Raw genomic sequence first — 15,724 nt, forward strand, 5'->3', positions numbered from 1 at the left:
GACAAGAGTGAAACTTAGTCTCAAAAAAAGTAAAAATAAAAATAAATAAATAAATACAAGAAACTTGGCTGGGCAGCAGTGGCGCATGCCTGTAATCTCAGCACTGGGAGGCCAAGGGGGGTGGATCACTTGAGGTCAGGAGCTGGGGACCAGCCTGGCCAACATGGTGAAAACTTGTTTCTATCAAAAATACAAAAATTAGTCAGAGATGGTGGTGCATGCCTGTAATCCCAGCTACACAGCAGGCTGAGGCAGGAGAATCACTTGAGCCCGGGAGGCGGAGGTTCCAGTAAGCCAAGATCCTGCCACTACACTTCAGCCTGGGTGACAGAGTGAGACTCTGTGAAAAGAAAGAAAGAGGCTGGGCGTGATGTCTCACACCTGTAATCCTAGCACTTTGGGAGGCCAAGGCAGGTGGATCACCTGAGGTCGGCAGGTGGATCACCTGAGGTCAGGAGTTGGAGACCAGCCTGACCAACATGGATAAACCACATCTCGACTAAAAATACAAAATTAGCTGGGTGTGGTGATGTGTGCTTGTAATCCCAGCTACTCAGGAGACTGAGGCAGGAGAATCTCTTGAACCCGGGAGGCAGAGGTTGCAGTGAGCCGAGATAGTGCCATTGCACTCCAGCCCGGGCAACAAGAGCGAAACTCCATTAAAAAAAAAAGAAAGAAAGAAAGAAAAGAAAAAAGAAAGAAAACTAACCAGAACTGATAGTTTTAAAACAACCTGTACAATTCTTTGACTCTTTGATTGTGATAAAGCTTCCAAGTCATCAGGAACGATCCTCTCTCCCAAGACTGAAGTGACAACTGTTGGGTTTGAGAAGTTTTAATTCTCTTAGGTGTTTTCAGAAATATTTTCTTACTAGTAGATTCTTTTGATTTATCTTTTCCATTATCTTGTACTGATCTCATTTTAGCACTCTCCTAATTTATTATGTTTCATGTTGTTCTTTTTCTGGTTTCCAAGTTGAATTCTCCATTAAAGTGTTCTCAGTCTTTCTATTGATTTTACTCTGAACAGCTTAAGCTGTATGCCGTAGGTTTTAGAATAAGGTGATCTCCTCTTCATTACTTTGTAGACAATTCATAATTTGTTTTAATTCTCTCTGATATAAAGGCTATTTGGGGCCAGATGCAATGGCTTATGCCTATAATCCCAATAGCTTGGGAGGCTGAAGTGGGAGGATTGTGTGAGCTCAGGAGTTCAAGACCAGCCTGGGCAACATAGCGAGACCCCATCTCTACAAAAAAAAAAAATTAGCCAGGCATGTATGGCACACATCTGTAGTCCCACTGTGCAGGAGGCTGCAGTGGGAGGATTGCTTGAGTCCAGGAGATCAAGGCTACAGTGAGTTCTGATTGTTGCACTGCACTCCAGCCTAAGCGACAAAGCAAGGCCCTGTCTCAAAAAAAAAATAAAAATAGAAATAAAGGCTATTTGGGAGAATGTGTCTTCATATCCATGGATAAGGGATTTTTGTTATTGTTATCCTTTCATTGTTAATTTCTGGTTTCTTGGTTTATGATCAGAGAGCATGGTGTATAAATTTAAACCTTTTTGGATTTATAAAGCTTTCTTGGCCAGGCGCAGTGGCTCATGCCTGTAATCCCAGCACTTTGGGAGGCCAAGGTGGGTGGATCACGAGATCAGGAGTTCGAGACCAGCCAGGCCAATATGGTGAAACCCCGTCTCTACTAAAAATACAAAAATTAGCTGGGCGTGGTGGCGCATGCCTGTAGTCCCAGCTACTCGGGAGGCTGAGGCAGAAGAATCACTTGAACCCAGGAGATGGAGGTTGCAGTGAGCCAAGATCACACCACTTTACTCCAGCCTGGAAGACAGAGGGAGACTCTGTCCCAAAAAAAAAAAAAAAAAAAAAAAAAAAAAGCTTTTTCTCTGGCTGAATGCATGATTAGTTCTGTAACAAGCTTTGTTTCAGGACATTTAAAAAGTATATATTTGTGTTCTTAGGTGTTCTGTCTTTTTTTTAAAAAAAGTATATATTCTCTATATATGCATCTACTAAATAGAGCTTATTTATTACATTATTCAAATCCTCTATATCATAGCTTATTTTTGTCTGTGTGGTCTGTTAAAGTTCGAAAGTATTTTATCCATGTTCTCTGGGTACTTGTAGTTTTCCTTTTATATGCTTGACAGCTATGTTATTTGATGCATAAAAGTGTATGGTTATTATATCTTCTTGAATTGTGTCTGATTTTATCCTCATATATTGTCACTATTTGTTCTGTTCAATGTGTTTTGAACATGATTTCCATTTGTAGGATAGTGTTGCAAATCTTGCTTTTGCCTAGTATATTTTTGCACATCTCTTTCATTAATTCTTGATTCATTTTTGGAAGAGTAATATACATACAAGGTACAAATATCAAAAGGTACAGTATGGTCCAGGCACAGCGTTTCATGCCTGTATAAAAATAAAAATAATAGACCAGCCTGGCCAATATGGTGAAACTCCATCTGTACTAAAAATACAAAAACTAGCGGGGCATGGTGGCACATACCTGTAGTCCCAGCTACTTGGGAGGCTGAGGCAGGAGAATCACTTGAACCCAGGAGGCAGAGGTTGCAGTGAGCCAAGATTGTGCCACTGCACTCCAGCCTGGGCAATAGAGGGAGACTCCGTCTCAAAAATAAATAAATAAACAAAAATTTTTAAAAAATTAAAATTAAAAAATAAATAAAATAAAATAAAAATGATAACAGCCCTTTCCCAAAACAAACCTCCTTCTTGCCTGGGGACTAGACTGCCTTTATAGGACTAATGAACTAGCCACAAGATTAGAAATTATGGTTTAGGAGTCATGCAGGTGGAGGCTACAAAATTCTGACCCTCCCTAAGCTGCTCCTAAGATCAGTGCTTAAGGTATTTTGCAGACGCTGCACTTAATGAATCAGCTGGCCACCAAGATCGATAAACTGACTCATCTGATCTTGTGGCCCCGACCCAGGAACTGACTCAGCACAAGAGGACAGCTTCAACTTCACATGATTTCATCTCTGATCTGACCAATCGGCAGTCCTGGCTCACTGGCTTCCCCCAACCCACCAAGTTGTCCTTAAAAACTCTGATCCCCGAATGCTCAGGGAGGCTGATAAAATTCCAGTGTCCCGCACAGCAGGCTCTGCATGAATTACTCTTCCTCTATTGCAATTTCCCTGTCTTGATAAGTTGGCTCTGTCTAGGCAGCAGGCAAGGTGACCCCATTGGCGATTACAGACCCTTAAATTTCACCAGGTTATGTCAAATGTGTGTTTTCACTAATCCTTTCTGTGTCTCAGTGACCTTTTTCAATGTGAATATTTAAATCTTTCTTCTGTTTGGGGAATTTTTTCTAGGATATAAGTAACACTCTACTTACTCTCTTCCATCTGTTCTTTTTCTGTTCAGGCATTTCTTTTTTTTTTCTTTTTGAGATGGAGTCTCGCTCTGTCACCAGGCTGGAGTACAATGGTGTGATCTCAGCTCACTGCAACCTCCACCTCCTCGGTTCAAGCGATTCTCCTGCCTTAGCCTCCCAAGTAGCTGGGACTACAGGCGCACGCCACCATGCCCGTCTAATTTTTGTATTTTTAGTAGAGATGGGGTTTCACCATGTTGGCCAGGATGGTCTCGATCTCTTGACCTCGTGATCTACCCGCCTCAGCCTCCCAAAGTGCTGGGATTACAGACGTGAGCCACCGCGCCCGGCGCTGTTCAGGCATTTGTGCTATTCACAAGTTAGGTCCTATGGATCTGTTTTCTAAACTGTCTTTTTCTCTTCCAGCTTCCATTTTTTGTGGCTTGGCTTTGTGTTGTGACCGATCTTTCAGACACCAATTCAGTTTTCAGGAGTGACCATTTCTATTCTCAGTTCATCTACTGAATGTTTTAATTAAAAATAATTTTTAGTTTCATAAAGTCTTTTTTTATTTTTTTGAGATGGAGTCTTGTTCTGTTGCCCAGGCTGGAGTGCAGTGGCATGATCTTGGCTCACTGCAACCTCCATCTCCCGGGTTCAAATGATTCTCCTGCCTCAGCCTCCCAAGTAGCTGGGATTACAGGTGCATGCCACCGTACACGGCTAATTTTGTATTTTTAGTAGAGATGGAGTTTCACCATGTTGGCCAAGCTGGTCTTGAACTGCTGACCTCAGGTGATCCACCCACCTCCGTTTCCCAAAGTGCTGGGATTACAGGCATGAGCCACCATGCCCAGCCTCATGAAGGCTTTTAAGTGTTCTAATCACACGTCCTAGAAATTATCTTCTCTCCTTTCTTAATCCTACTTCAGAAGGAGCCCTTGTCCTCAATATTCATATTGGTCATTGACATGGTTTATTTATTTTATTTTATTTTATTTTATTTTATTTTATTTTATTTTATTTTATTTTATTTATTGAGATGCAGTCTTGCTCTGTCTCTCAGGCTGGAGTGTAGTGGCACGATCTCGGCTCACTGCAACCCAGTGAGGTTCAAAAGATTCAAAAGATTCTCCCAGGTTCAAAAGATTCTCCTGCCTCAGCCAACCAAGTAGCTGGGATTACAGGTGCCTGCCAACGTGCTTGGCTAATTTTTGTATTTTTAGTAGAGAAGGGGTTTCACCATGTTAGCCAGGCTGGTCTCGAACTCTTGACCTCTCAGGTGATCCGCCCATCTCAACCTCCCTAAGTGCTGGGATTACAGGTGTGAGCTACTGTGCCCGGCCTGACATGGTTAATTTTAAATGTCAATTTGGCTAGACTGTGGCGTCCAGTTGTCTGGTCAAACACTGATTTAGATGTTGCTGTGAAGGTATTTTGTATATGTGATTGACAATCAGTAGGCTTTTTTTTTTTTTTCCTTTTGAGACAGAGTATCTGTTGCCCAGGCTGGAGTGCAGTGGTGCGATCTCAGTTCACTGCAACCTCCGCCTCCTGGGTCCAAGTGATTCTCGTGCCTCAGGCTCCCGAGTAGCTGGGATTACAGGCATGTGCCACCACACCTGGCTAATTTTGTATTTTTTTAGTAGAGACGGGGATTCACCATGTTGGCCAGGCTGGTCTCGAACTTTAGCCTCCAGTGATCCACCCGCCTCGGGATCCCAAAATGCTGGGATTACAGGTGTGAGCCACTGCGCCTGGCCCCGTTGTTTTCGTTGCCTGCTCATAATTTTGTGTCCTCTCAGCACCTGGATAGGTCACACTGTAAGGTTCTTTCGAAGAACAGCAAACCAACTTAACTGTGGAGGCCTGGGCCAGGCTGCTTATATGAACCAGTGATGAAACACTGTCATTCTGCTGAAGCACATGGAGAGCATGCCTCAATTCCCAGGTCAATCCAGGAACAAGTAGCAATCCTCTCCCATCTGCAGGGAATGGAAATAATTGAACGTATTCATTCAATTTCCCCTGCCTTCCAACATGAACCAGTCAGGCTGTCCAATGACCACAGCAGCAAACAGTTAGAGGCAGCTCTTCCCCAAGTTCACAGGTTTCTATTTGAAGTCTATCTGCTGGACTCCTTCGGAGGACTGTAAAGCTCTGATCTTTACACCAGCCTCAAAGAGAGACAAGCTTTTTCCTCAATACTGGTCCATATCATTCAATTGGAACCCAAAGAGAGGAAACAAAGGCACAGACCTGACCATCATTCTTCTTTCCACTCTCTTACCTCTTTTCACTCCTTTATTTTCCCCAAACCCCCTACAATGTCAGGGATGAGGTTTTCCCCTGCATCATATCATCGTTCTTCCTGACTCTAGTTTCTTGACTAAATGGTAGACAAAGTTGTCTTCTAGATTATGGGGAAAACTCATAATTTGACCAACTAGGTCAAATTATGCTTGGTATGCTTAAGAGAGATCTAAAAGTATATAGAAATTCCTTTCACTCTCAAACTATTATCTTGCTGAATAATCACAGTTTTAATATGAGCCATTAAATGTTACCTTTTTCAAAACATGGGTTTTTCATTTTTCATAAATTACAAGTTTATAGAGAGAGAGAAGGAATCTCTCAATTAAAAAAATTAAGGTGCACAACTTCACACTAATCATGATAAAATGTTAAATAAACTTAAGTTGATTCTAATAATTTGAAACAGCTTCCCATAGGCATTGACAGCTTCACTGGTAAATTTTACCAAATACTTAAAGAAGAATTAATACCAATTCTACACAGTCTCTTTCAGAAATTAAAAGAAGAGGAAACATTTTGCAACTCATTCTATGAGGCCAGTATTATTATCCAGATACTGAAACCAGACAAAGATGTTATATTTAAAAACAAAAAAACTACAGACCTATATCTCACATGAATATAGACGTAAAAATCCTCAACAAAATACTAGCAAACAGACCGGGCACGGTGGCTCAAGCCTATAATCCCAGCACGCTGGGAGACCAGGGCTGGTGGATCACCTGAGGTCAAGAGTTCAAGACCAGCCTGGCCAACATGGCAAAACCCCATTTCTATTAATACAAAAAAAAATTAGCCAGGCATGGTGGCGTGCACCTGTAATCCCAGCTACTTGGGAGGCTGAGGCAGGAGAAATACTTGAACCCAGGAGACAGACGTTACAGTGAGCTGAGATTGCACCACTGCACTCCAGCCTGGACAACAGAGTGAGACTGTCTCAAAAAAAAAAAAAAATACTAGCAAACTGAATCCAGCAACATATAAAAAGGATTATATGCAATGAACAAGTGGAACTCATCCCAAGAATACAAGATTGGTATAATATCAGAAAATCAATTAATGTAATACACTATATTAAGAGAACAAAACCCACATGATCATTTTAATAGCTGCAGAAAAAGCATTTGACAAAATCCAAAACCTTTTATGATTAAAAAATAACACTCAACAAACTAAAAATAAAAATAACTTCCTCAATCTGTTAAAGGGCATCTATGAAAAATCTACAGCTAACATCATACCAAATGGCAAAAAATTGAATCTTTTCCCCCTAAAAGTGGGAACAAGACAAGAATATTTATTCTCTCCACCTCTATACAACATTGTACTTAACATTACTCAGGGCAGGCCGGGTGCGGTGGCTCATGTCTCCCAGAACTTTGGGAGGCCAAGGTGGGTGGATCACTTGAAGTTAGGAAGTGGAGAACAGCCTGGCCAACATGGTGAAACCCCATCTCTACTAAAAATACAAAAATTAGCCAAGCATGGTGGTGGGCACCTGTAATCCCAGCTATTTGGGAGGCTGAGGTGGAAGAATCGCTTTAACACAGAAAGTGGAGGTTGCGGTGAGCCAAGATCTCACCACTGGACTCCAGCCTGGGCGAAAGAGCGAACAGTCTAAAAGAAAAAAAGAAAAATAAATAAAAAGGCATCCAGATTGAAAGGAAGAAGTAAAGCAATCTCTGTTTGCAGATGATATGATCCTGTAAATAGAAAATCCCAAGGAATTCACTAACAATCTACTAGAACTAATAAATGAGTTCAGCAAGGTTACAGGACACAAGATCAACATACCAAAAGTATTGTATTTATATATACTAGCAATAAACATGCTGAAAATAAAATTAAGAATAATTTTTTGAAAAATAAGGCATTTAGGGATAAACTTCACAAAAGAAGTGCAACACTTGTATACTGAAAACTAAAAAAAACTGTTGAAAAAAATTAAAGAAGATCTAAATAAATGGAAAGATAAGATATACCATGTTTAAGATTTGGAAAGCTTAAATCCTCTGAAGATGCCATTACTCCCCAAACTGATCTACAGATTCAATGCAATCTGTATCAGAATCTTGGCTGCCTTTTTTTTTTTTTTTTTTTTTTGCAGAAATTGACAAGCTGATTCTAAAATTCGTATAGAAATTCAAGAGGCCTGCATGCTTTAGCATCCTGGTGCTGCTATACTGCAGAGCCCTGTGGTCCCTTAGCCAAGCTGCCTGAGGAAACTCAGACCCAAAACCAACCGATGGAGGAAGAAGAGGTTGAGATGTTTGCCTTTCAAGCAGAAACTGTCCAGTTGATGTCACTGATCATCAATACTTTCTACTTGAACAAAGAAACCTTTCTGAAAGAGCTCATTTCAGCATTTTTTTTTAGCTTTTTATTTTTATTTTGGACACAGCTTCTCACTCTGTCACCCAGTCTGAAATGCAGTGGGGTGATCTCGGCTCACTGCAGCCTCCACCTCCTGGGCTTAAGTGATTCTCATGCCTCAGCCCCTGACAAGCTGGGACCATCGGCATGTCCGTCATGCCTGGCTAACTTTTTGTATTTTGGGTAGAGATGGGGTTTCACCATATTGCCCAGGTGGGTTTCACCATATTACCCAGGCTGCTCTTGAACTCCTGACCTCAAGTGATCCACCCACCTTGGCCTGCCAAAGTGCTGGGATTACAGGAGTGAGCCACAGTGCCTGGCTCAAGAGAGCTCATTTCAAATTCATCAGATGCTTTGGACAAAACCTGATATGAAAGCTTAGTAAATTAGACGCTGGGAAAGAGCTCCACATTAATCTTATGCCAAGCAAACAAGATCAAACCCTTACTATTATGGATACTGAAACTGGAATGACCAAGGCTGACTTGATCAATAACCTTGGTACTGTCGCCAGTCTGGGACCAAAGCATTCATGGAAGTTTTCCAGGCTGGTGCAGAATCTCTATGATTGGCAAGTTCGGTGCTGGTTTTTATTCTGCTTATTTGGTTGCTGAGAAAGTAACTGTGATCACCAAACATAAACACGAGCAGCATGCTCGGGAGTCCTCCTCAGGGGGATCACTCACAGTTAGGACTGACACAGTGAACCTATGGGGCATGGAGCAAAGGGCACCCTGCACTTGAAAGAAGACCTGAGTATTTGGAGGAAAGAAGAATAAAAGAGATTGTGAAGAAGCATTCTCAGTTTATTGGCTATCCCATTACTCTTTTTGTGGAGAAGAAACGTGATAAACAAGTCAGCGATGATGAGGCTGAAGAAAAGGAAGATAAGAGGAAGAAAAAGAGTCCGACGACAAACCTGAAATTGAAGATGTTGGTTCTGATGAAGAAGAAGAAAAGAAGGACGCTGACAAGAAGAAGAAGAAAAGTAACGAAAAGTACATTGATCAAGAACTCAACAAAACAAAGCCTATCTGGACCAGAAATCCTGACGCTATTACTAACGAGGAGTATGGAGAGTTCCATCAGAGCTTGACCAATAACTGGGAAGATCACTTGGTGGTGAAGCACTTTTCAGTTGAAGGACAGTTGGAAGAGTTGAAGGACAGTTGAAGAGTTTAGAAGAGCTCTTTTTGTGAGGACTCTGTCCAGACAAACAAACAAAAAAGCACATGAAAAGGTGCTTGACATCATCAGTCATTAGGGAAATGCAATACACTTTACCCTCCTGAGGATGGATGTTTTTTGTTGTTTTGGTTTTGGTTTTTGCTTTTGTTTTCAGACAGAGTTTCACTCTTGTTGCCCAGGCTGGAGTGCCATGGCGCGATCTTGGCTCACCGCAACCCTCGCCTCCCGGGTTCAAGTAATTCTCCTGCCTCAGCCTTCCGAGTAGCTGGGATTACAGGGATGCACCACCATGCCAGCTAATTTTGCATTTTTTAGTAGAGATGGGGTTTCTCCATGTTGGTCATGCTGGTCTCGAACTCCTGACCTCAGGTGATCCGCCCACCTTGGCCTCCCAAACTGCTGGGATTACAGACATGAGGCACTGTGCCCAGTCGAGGATGGATATGTCTAAAAAAAAAAAAGATAGATAATAACAAGTGTGGATAATAACAAGTTGGAAATCAAAATGGTGTAGACACTTTAGAAAATAGTTTGGCAGTTTTTCAGAATGTTAGACATAGAATTACCATATGACCAAAAAATCCACCCCAAAGTGTATGTTCAGAATATATGAAATCAAATGCTTATACGAAGACTTTTTTGGCCAGGCGTGGTGTCTCACGCCTGTAATCCCAGAACTTCGGGCGGCTGAGGCAGGTGGATCACAAGTTCAGGAGTTCAAGACCAGCCTGGCTAACATGGTGAAACCCCGTCTCTATCAAAAATACAAAAATGAGCTGTGCATGGTGGCGCACACCTGTAATCCCAGCTACTCGGGAGGCTGAGGCAGGAGAATTGCTTGAACAGGGACCTGGGAGGCGGAGGTTGCAGTGAGCCAAGATGACGCCACTGCACTCCAGCCTGGGCTACAGAGCCAGACTCCGTCTCAAAAAAACAAAAACAAAACTTTTCACAAATGTTCACAGCAGCATTATTTATAACACCCAAAAAATAGAAACAACCCAAATGTTCATCAATTGATGAATAAACAAAATATGGTATCTCCATACAATGAAATATTATTTGGACATGCAAAGGAATGAAGTACTGATAACATCACAAATGGCTAAACCTTAAAACCATTATGCTAAATGAAAGACAAACATACACAAAAAATTGTACGGCCAGATGCAGTGGCTTATGCCTGTAATCCCAACCATTTGGGAGGTTGAGACGGGCAGATCACCTGAGGCAGGAATTCAAGACCAGCCTGACCAACATGGTGAAACCCCGTCTCTACTAAAAATACAAAAATTAGCTGGGCGTGGTGGCAGGCACCTGTAATCCCAGCTACTTGGCAGGCTGAGGCATGAGAATCGCTTGAACCCGGGAGGTGGAGGTTGCAGTGAGCTGAGATGGTGCCACTGCACTCTAGCCTGGGCAACAGAGTGAGACTCCGTCTCAAAAAAAAAAAAAAAAGAGAAAAAGCTGCTTTTTAAAAACCACATTGAGTGACATTTTACAAAATAACTGGTCGCTACTTATCAAAAGTATTAAAGTCAGAGCCTGACATGGTGGAGCCCACCTATAATCCCAGATAATCAGGAGGTTGAGGCAGGAGAATACCTTAAGCCTAGGAGTTTGAGTCTAGCCTGGGCAACATAGTGAGACCCCCGTCTCTAAAAAAAAAAAAGAAAAGAAAAAGAAAAAGAGTGTCCAAGTCATAAAAGACAAGGAGAGACTAAGGAATTGTCACAGATTGGAGGAAACTAGGAAGAAGTGAAAACTATATGCAATGTGAGATTTTGATCTAATCCTGGAACAGAAAACTGATACTGAGGGGGGAAATTGTTGAAATTCTAAAAAGGTCTGTAGTTTATTTAATAATTTTATATGGCCGGGTGTGGTGGCTCACGTCTGTAATCCCAGCACTTTGGGAGGCCTAGGCGAGCGGATCACCTGAGGTCAGGAGTTGGGGACCAGCCTGACCAACATGGAGAAACCCCATGTCTACTAAAAATACAAAATTAGCCCGGCATGGTGGCGCATGCCTGTATTCCCAGCTACTCAGTAGGCTGAGGCAGGAGAGCCACTTGAACCCAGGAGGTGGAGGATGCGGTGAGCCGAGATCACGCCATTTTACTCCAGCCTGGGCAACAAAAGCGACACTCCGTCTCTAAGAATAAGAATAATTTTGTACTAACGTTAGCTTCCCGACTTTCATAATTATACTATGGTTACATAAGTTGTTAACTTCAGGCAGAAAGTATTAGGAAACTCTCTACACTATTTTGCAACTCTTCTGTAAATCTGAAATTATTTGAAAGTAATTTTTTTTTTTTTTTTTTTGAGACAGGGTCTCACTATGTCACCCAGGCTGGAGTGTAATGGTCCAATCTTAGCTCACTGAAACCTCTGCCTCCCAGGCTCAAGTGATCCTCCCACCTCAGCCTCCAGAGTAGCTGGGACTACAGGTACCCACCACCATGCCAGGCTAATTTTTATATTTTTTGTAGAGACAGTGTTTTGCCACATCACCCAGGCTGGTCTCAAGCTCCTGAGTTCAAGTAGCCCACCCGCTTAGACTTCCCAAAGTGCTGGGATGACAGGCAGGAGCCACCATGCCCCTCCTATGAAAACTTTTAAAGTGAGAAATTTAAGAGACATTTCAATCAATTACAATATATAAACATTATTTTGAGCCTGAATAAAACAATAAACATTTATAAGAAAAAGATACTGATGGGAAAATTGGGGAAATTTGAGCAGAGTAGTTAATGATATTTAAAACTATGTTAATTTTCAGTAGAATAATGACACGATTACTTTTGCTAAATGATCATTTTCTTCTAGAGATAAATGCTAGAATATTTACAGATGAAATGATAAGATGTCTAGGATTTGCCTCAAAATAATCCAAAGGGAGAAAGGAAAGTGTAGGGGCAGGTACTGATGAAACAAGATTGAATTGATCATTGTTCCACATGGTGATGGATACATGTGTATCCATGTGTGCTTTTGTACATGTTTAGACTTTTTCTTTATAGTAATAGAAAGTTTTTAAAATTGTTTGTTTCTTTCTCTTTGCCTCCTTTCTGTTACAAATCCTAATTTCTTTGGCACATTCATGCCTCAGGTCAACCAGAGATAACATCACGTATTTGAAAAGGTAAAAAAAAAGGGGGTGGGGGGGCACATTACTGACTCTCAAGACATCACCTACAGTAAACTGGTATTGTTGACACAAAGTTCGGCCGGGCGCTGTGGCTCACGCTTGTAATCCCAGCACTTTGGGAGGCCAAGGCGGGCGGATCACGAGGTCAGGAGATTGAGACCACGGTGAAACCCTGTCTCTACTAAAAATACAAAAAATTAGCCAGGCGTGGTGGCGGGTGCCTGTAGTTCCAGCTACTTGGAGAGGCTGAGGCAGGAGAATGGCGTGAACCCGGGAGGCGGAGCTTGCAGTGAGCCGAGATTGCGCCACTGCACTCCAGCCTGGGCGACAGAGTGAGACTCGTCTCAAAAAAAAACAAAAAACAAAGACACAAAGTTCAAGGTGGTAGTTCCCAATTTCTGGGTTATGGACCTAGGGAACCAATCCTATGGGGTTGGCAAATACACAAATATATCACGTGATCTGTAGATGAAACAAACAGTATCATAAACACACACATACATAGCTATTTTTTTAAATAGGTTTTTTTTTGGCAAAGACAGGGTCTCACTATGTTGCCCAGGCAGGTCCTGAACTTCTGGTCTAAAGTGATCCTCCTGCCTCAGCCTCCCGAAGTGCCAAGATTACAGACACGAGCCACCGTACCTGGCCAGTTAGCTATTTTTAGAGGTGTTGTAATTTTTATTTATTTTATTTATTCATTTTATTTATTTTTTAGTTTTTTTGGAGACAGAGTCTCCCTCTGTCACCCAGGTTAGAGTGCAGTGGTACGATCTCGGCTCACTGCAACCTCTGTCTCCCGAGTTCAAGGGATTCTCATGGCTCAGCCTCCTGAGTAGCTGGGATCACAGGCACCCACTGCCATGCCCGGCTAATATTTTGTATTTCAGTAGAGACAGGGTTTCACCATGTTACCTAGGCTGGTCTCGAACTCCTGAGCTCAGGCAATCCGCTTGCCTTGGCCTCCCAAAGTGCTAGGATTACAGGTGTGAGCCACCATACACACCTGGCCTAATTTTTAAATATGGAGTTTTCTTAATTATCTTTGTGTTACCGATTTTTAACTTAATTATACTGTGGTCAGAAAATATGCTTTGTGTCAAAGCATGTCAAGCTTTAATGTACATGTGAATCCCCTGGGGATCTTGCCAAAATGCAGGAGGTCAGGGGTGAGACGTGGGCATCTACATTTCTAACAGGCTTTCGTGTGATGCTGCTGCTACTGCTGTATGCACCATACTTTTAGTGGAAAATGTCCATATGATACATGATACCAATTCCTTGAAATCTGTTGAGATTTGCTTTATGTATAATGTTTACAAACATTCCCCAAACATTTGAAAAGACTGCATATTATCCAATTAACGAATGCAGAGTTCCACATAAATTCATTAGATCAAGACGTTTAATTATGATATTCTAGCCTTCTGTTTCCTTATTCATTTATCTGTTTGATCTACCAAATACTGAGATATATTTAAAATGTTTTACTATAATAATGGATTCGTCGATTTTTTATTTATTTATTTATTTATTTGAGATGGATTCTCACTCTGTCGCCCAGGCTGGAGTACAGTGGCACAATCTCGGCTCACTGCAACCTTCGCCTCCCAGGTTCAAGTGATTCTCCTCCCTCAGCCTCCCAAGTAGCTGGTATTACAGGCACGTGCCACCATGCCCAGCTATTTTGTGTATTTTTAGTAGAGGATTCACCATGTTGCCCAGGCTGGTCTTGAACTCCTGACCTCAAGCAATCCACACGCCTTGGCCTCCCAAAGTGCTGGGATTACAGGTGGTGAGCCACCGAGCCCATCCTGAGTCCTTATGTTTTAAGGGTATTGCTTGTAAACAATATATTGCTGAATTTTATTTCTTGGCCCAGACTTTATGTGAATAATAAAAAATATCTTAGAATGTTTTTAACTCTAATCACTTCCTGTCTGACTTAACATGTATAAGTAGTTTAGCATTTTCTTTCTTTAGCCGCCCAACTTAGACATTAATATTATTTTATATCATCAATGTTTGTTTATATTTACTCACATGCCTAGCATTTTATTTACTAGAACTTTCACCTTGCATCTCAGACCTTTGTTCTGGAATTTTTCTCCTTCGGCTTGAGGTGCATCTTTGAACAGTGCTGTTAATAGAACTTTCTGCAATAGTGGAAGTATTCTACATGTGCATTGTCCAATATAGTAGCCACTAGCCACACATGGTTATTAGGTGCTTGAAATGTGGCAAATGTGACTGTATTACTGAATTTTTAATTTTATATAATTTTTATTCACTTATTTATTATTTATTTATTTATATATTTTTTTGAGACGGAGTCTCGCTCTATCGTCCAGGCTTCCAGGCTGGAGTGCAGTGGCGTGACCTTGGCTCTCTGCAACCTCCACCTCCTAGGTTCAAGCAATTCTCCTGCCTCAGCCTCCCAAGTAGCTGGGATTACCGGCATGTGCCACCGCACCTAGCTAATTTTTTGTATTTTTAGGTGATCCACCTGCCACTGCCTCCCAAAATGCTGGGATTACAGGCATGAGCCACTGCAGCCGGCCCTATCTTTCTTTGTGTTGGGAACATTACGACCCTTCTCTTCTAGCTACTGTGAAATATACAATAAATGATTGTTGGCTAGGTGCAGATGCTCACACCTGCAATCCCAGCACTTTTGGAGGCTGAGGCAGGAGGATTGCTTAAGGCCAGGAGTTTGAGACCAGCCTGAGCAACATGGCGAGACCCCATCTCTACAAAAAAAATTTAAAAATTGGCTGGGCATGGTGGCACATGCTTGTAATCCTAGCTACTCAGGAGGCTGAGGCGGAAAGATTGCTTGAGCCCAGAAATTCAAGGCTACAGTTAGCCGTGATCATGCCACTGCACTCCAGCCTGGGTAATGGAGCCAGACGCCAGACTCTGTGTCTAAAAAATAAATAATAAATAAATAAATTGTAAAATTATTAGCTGTAATTTCCCTACTGTACTATCAAATACAAGAACATATTCTTTCTATCTAACTGTATTTTTGTTCCACTTAATCAGCTTCTCCTTAATCATCTGAAGGCCAGGATTGCTGGCCTTAAGCAATCCTCCTGCCTCAGCCTCCAAAAGTGCTGGGATTGCAGGTGTGAGCATCTGCACCTAGCCAACAATCATTTATTGTATATTTCACAGGAGCTAGAAGAGAAGGGTTGTAATGTTCCCAACACAAAGAAAGATAGGGCCGGCTGCAGTGGCTCACGCCGGTAATCCCAGCACTTTGGGAGGCCCATTCAGGAAGCTCAAGCTGTCTTCAAGAGGGCTGGTCTGTGCATG

At 42.0% G+C, this 15,724-nt stretch overlaps 1 pseudogene; it reads left to right on the forward strand.

The window, feature by feature from the left end:
* Nucleotides 1-7,933: 7,933 nt before the first annotated feature.
* On the forward strand, nt 7,934-9,195 carry LOC101143200 (heat shock protein HSP 90-alpha A2-like; annotated as a pseudogene).
* The last annotated feature ends 6,529 nt before the right edge of the window (nt 9,196-15,724 follow it).

This window comes from Gorilla gorilla, chromosome 2 (genome assembly GCF_029281585.2).
Source record: "Gorilla gorilla gorilla isolate KB3781 chromosome 2, NHGRI_mGorGor1-v2.1_pri, whole genome shotgun sequence".
NCBI classification, from domain to species: Eukaryota; Metazoa; Chordata; class Mammalia; order Primates; family Hominidae; genus Gorilla; species Gorilla gorilla.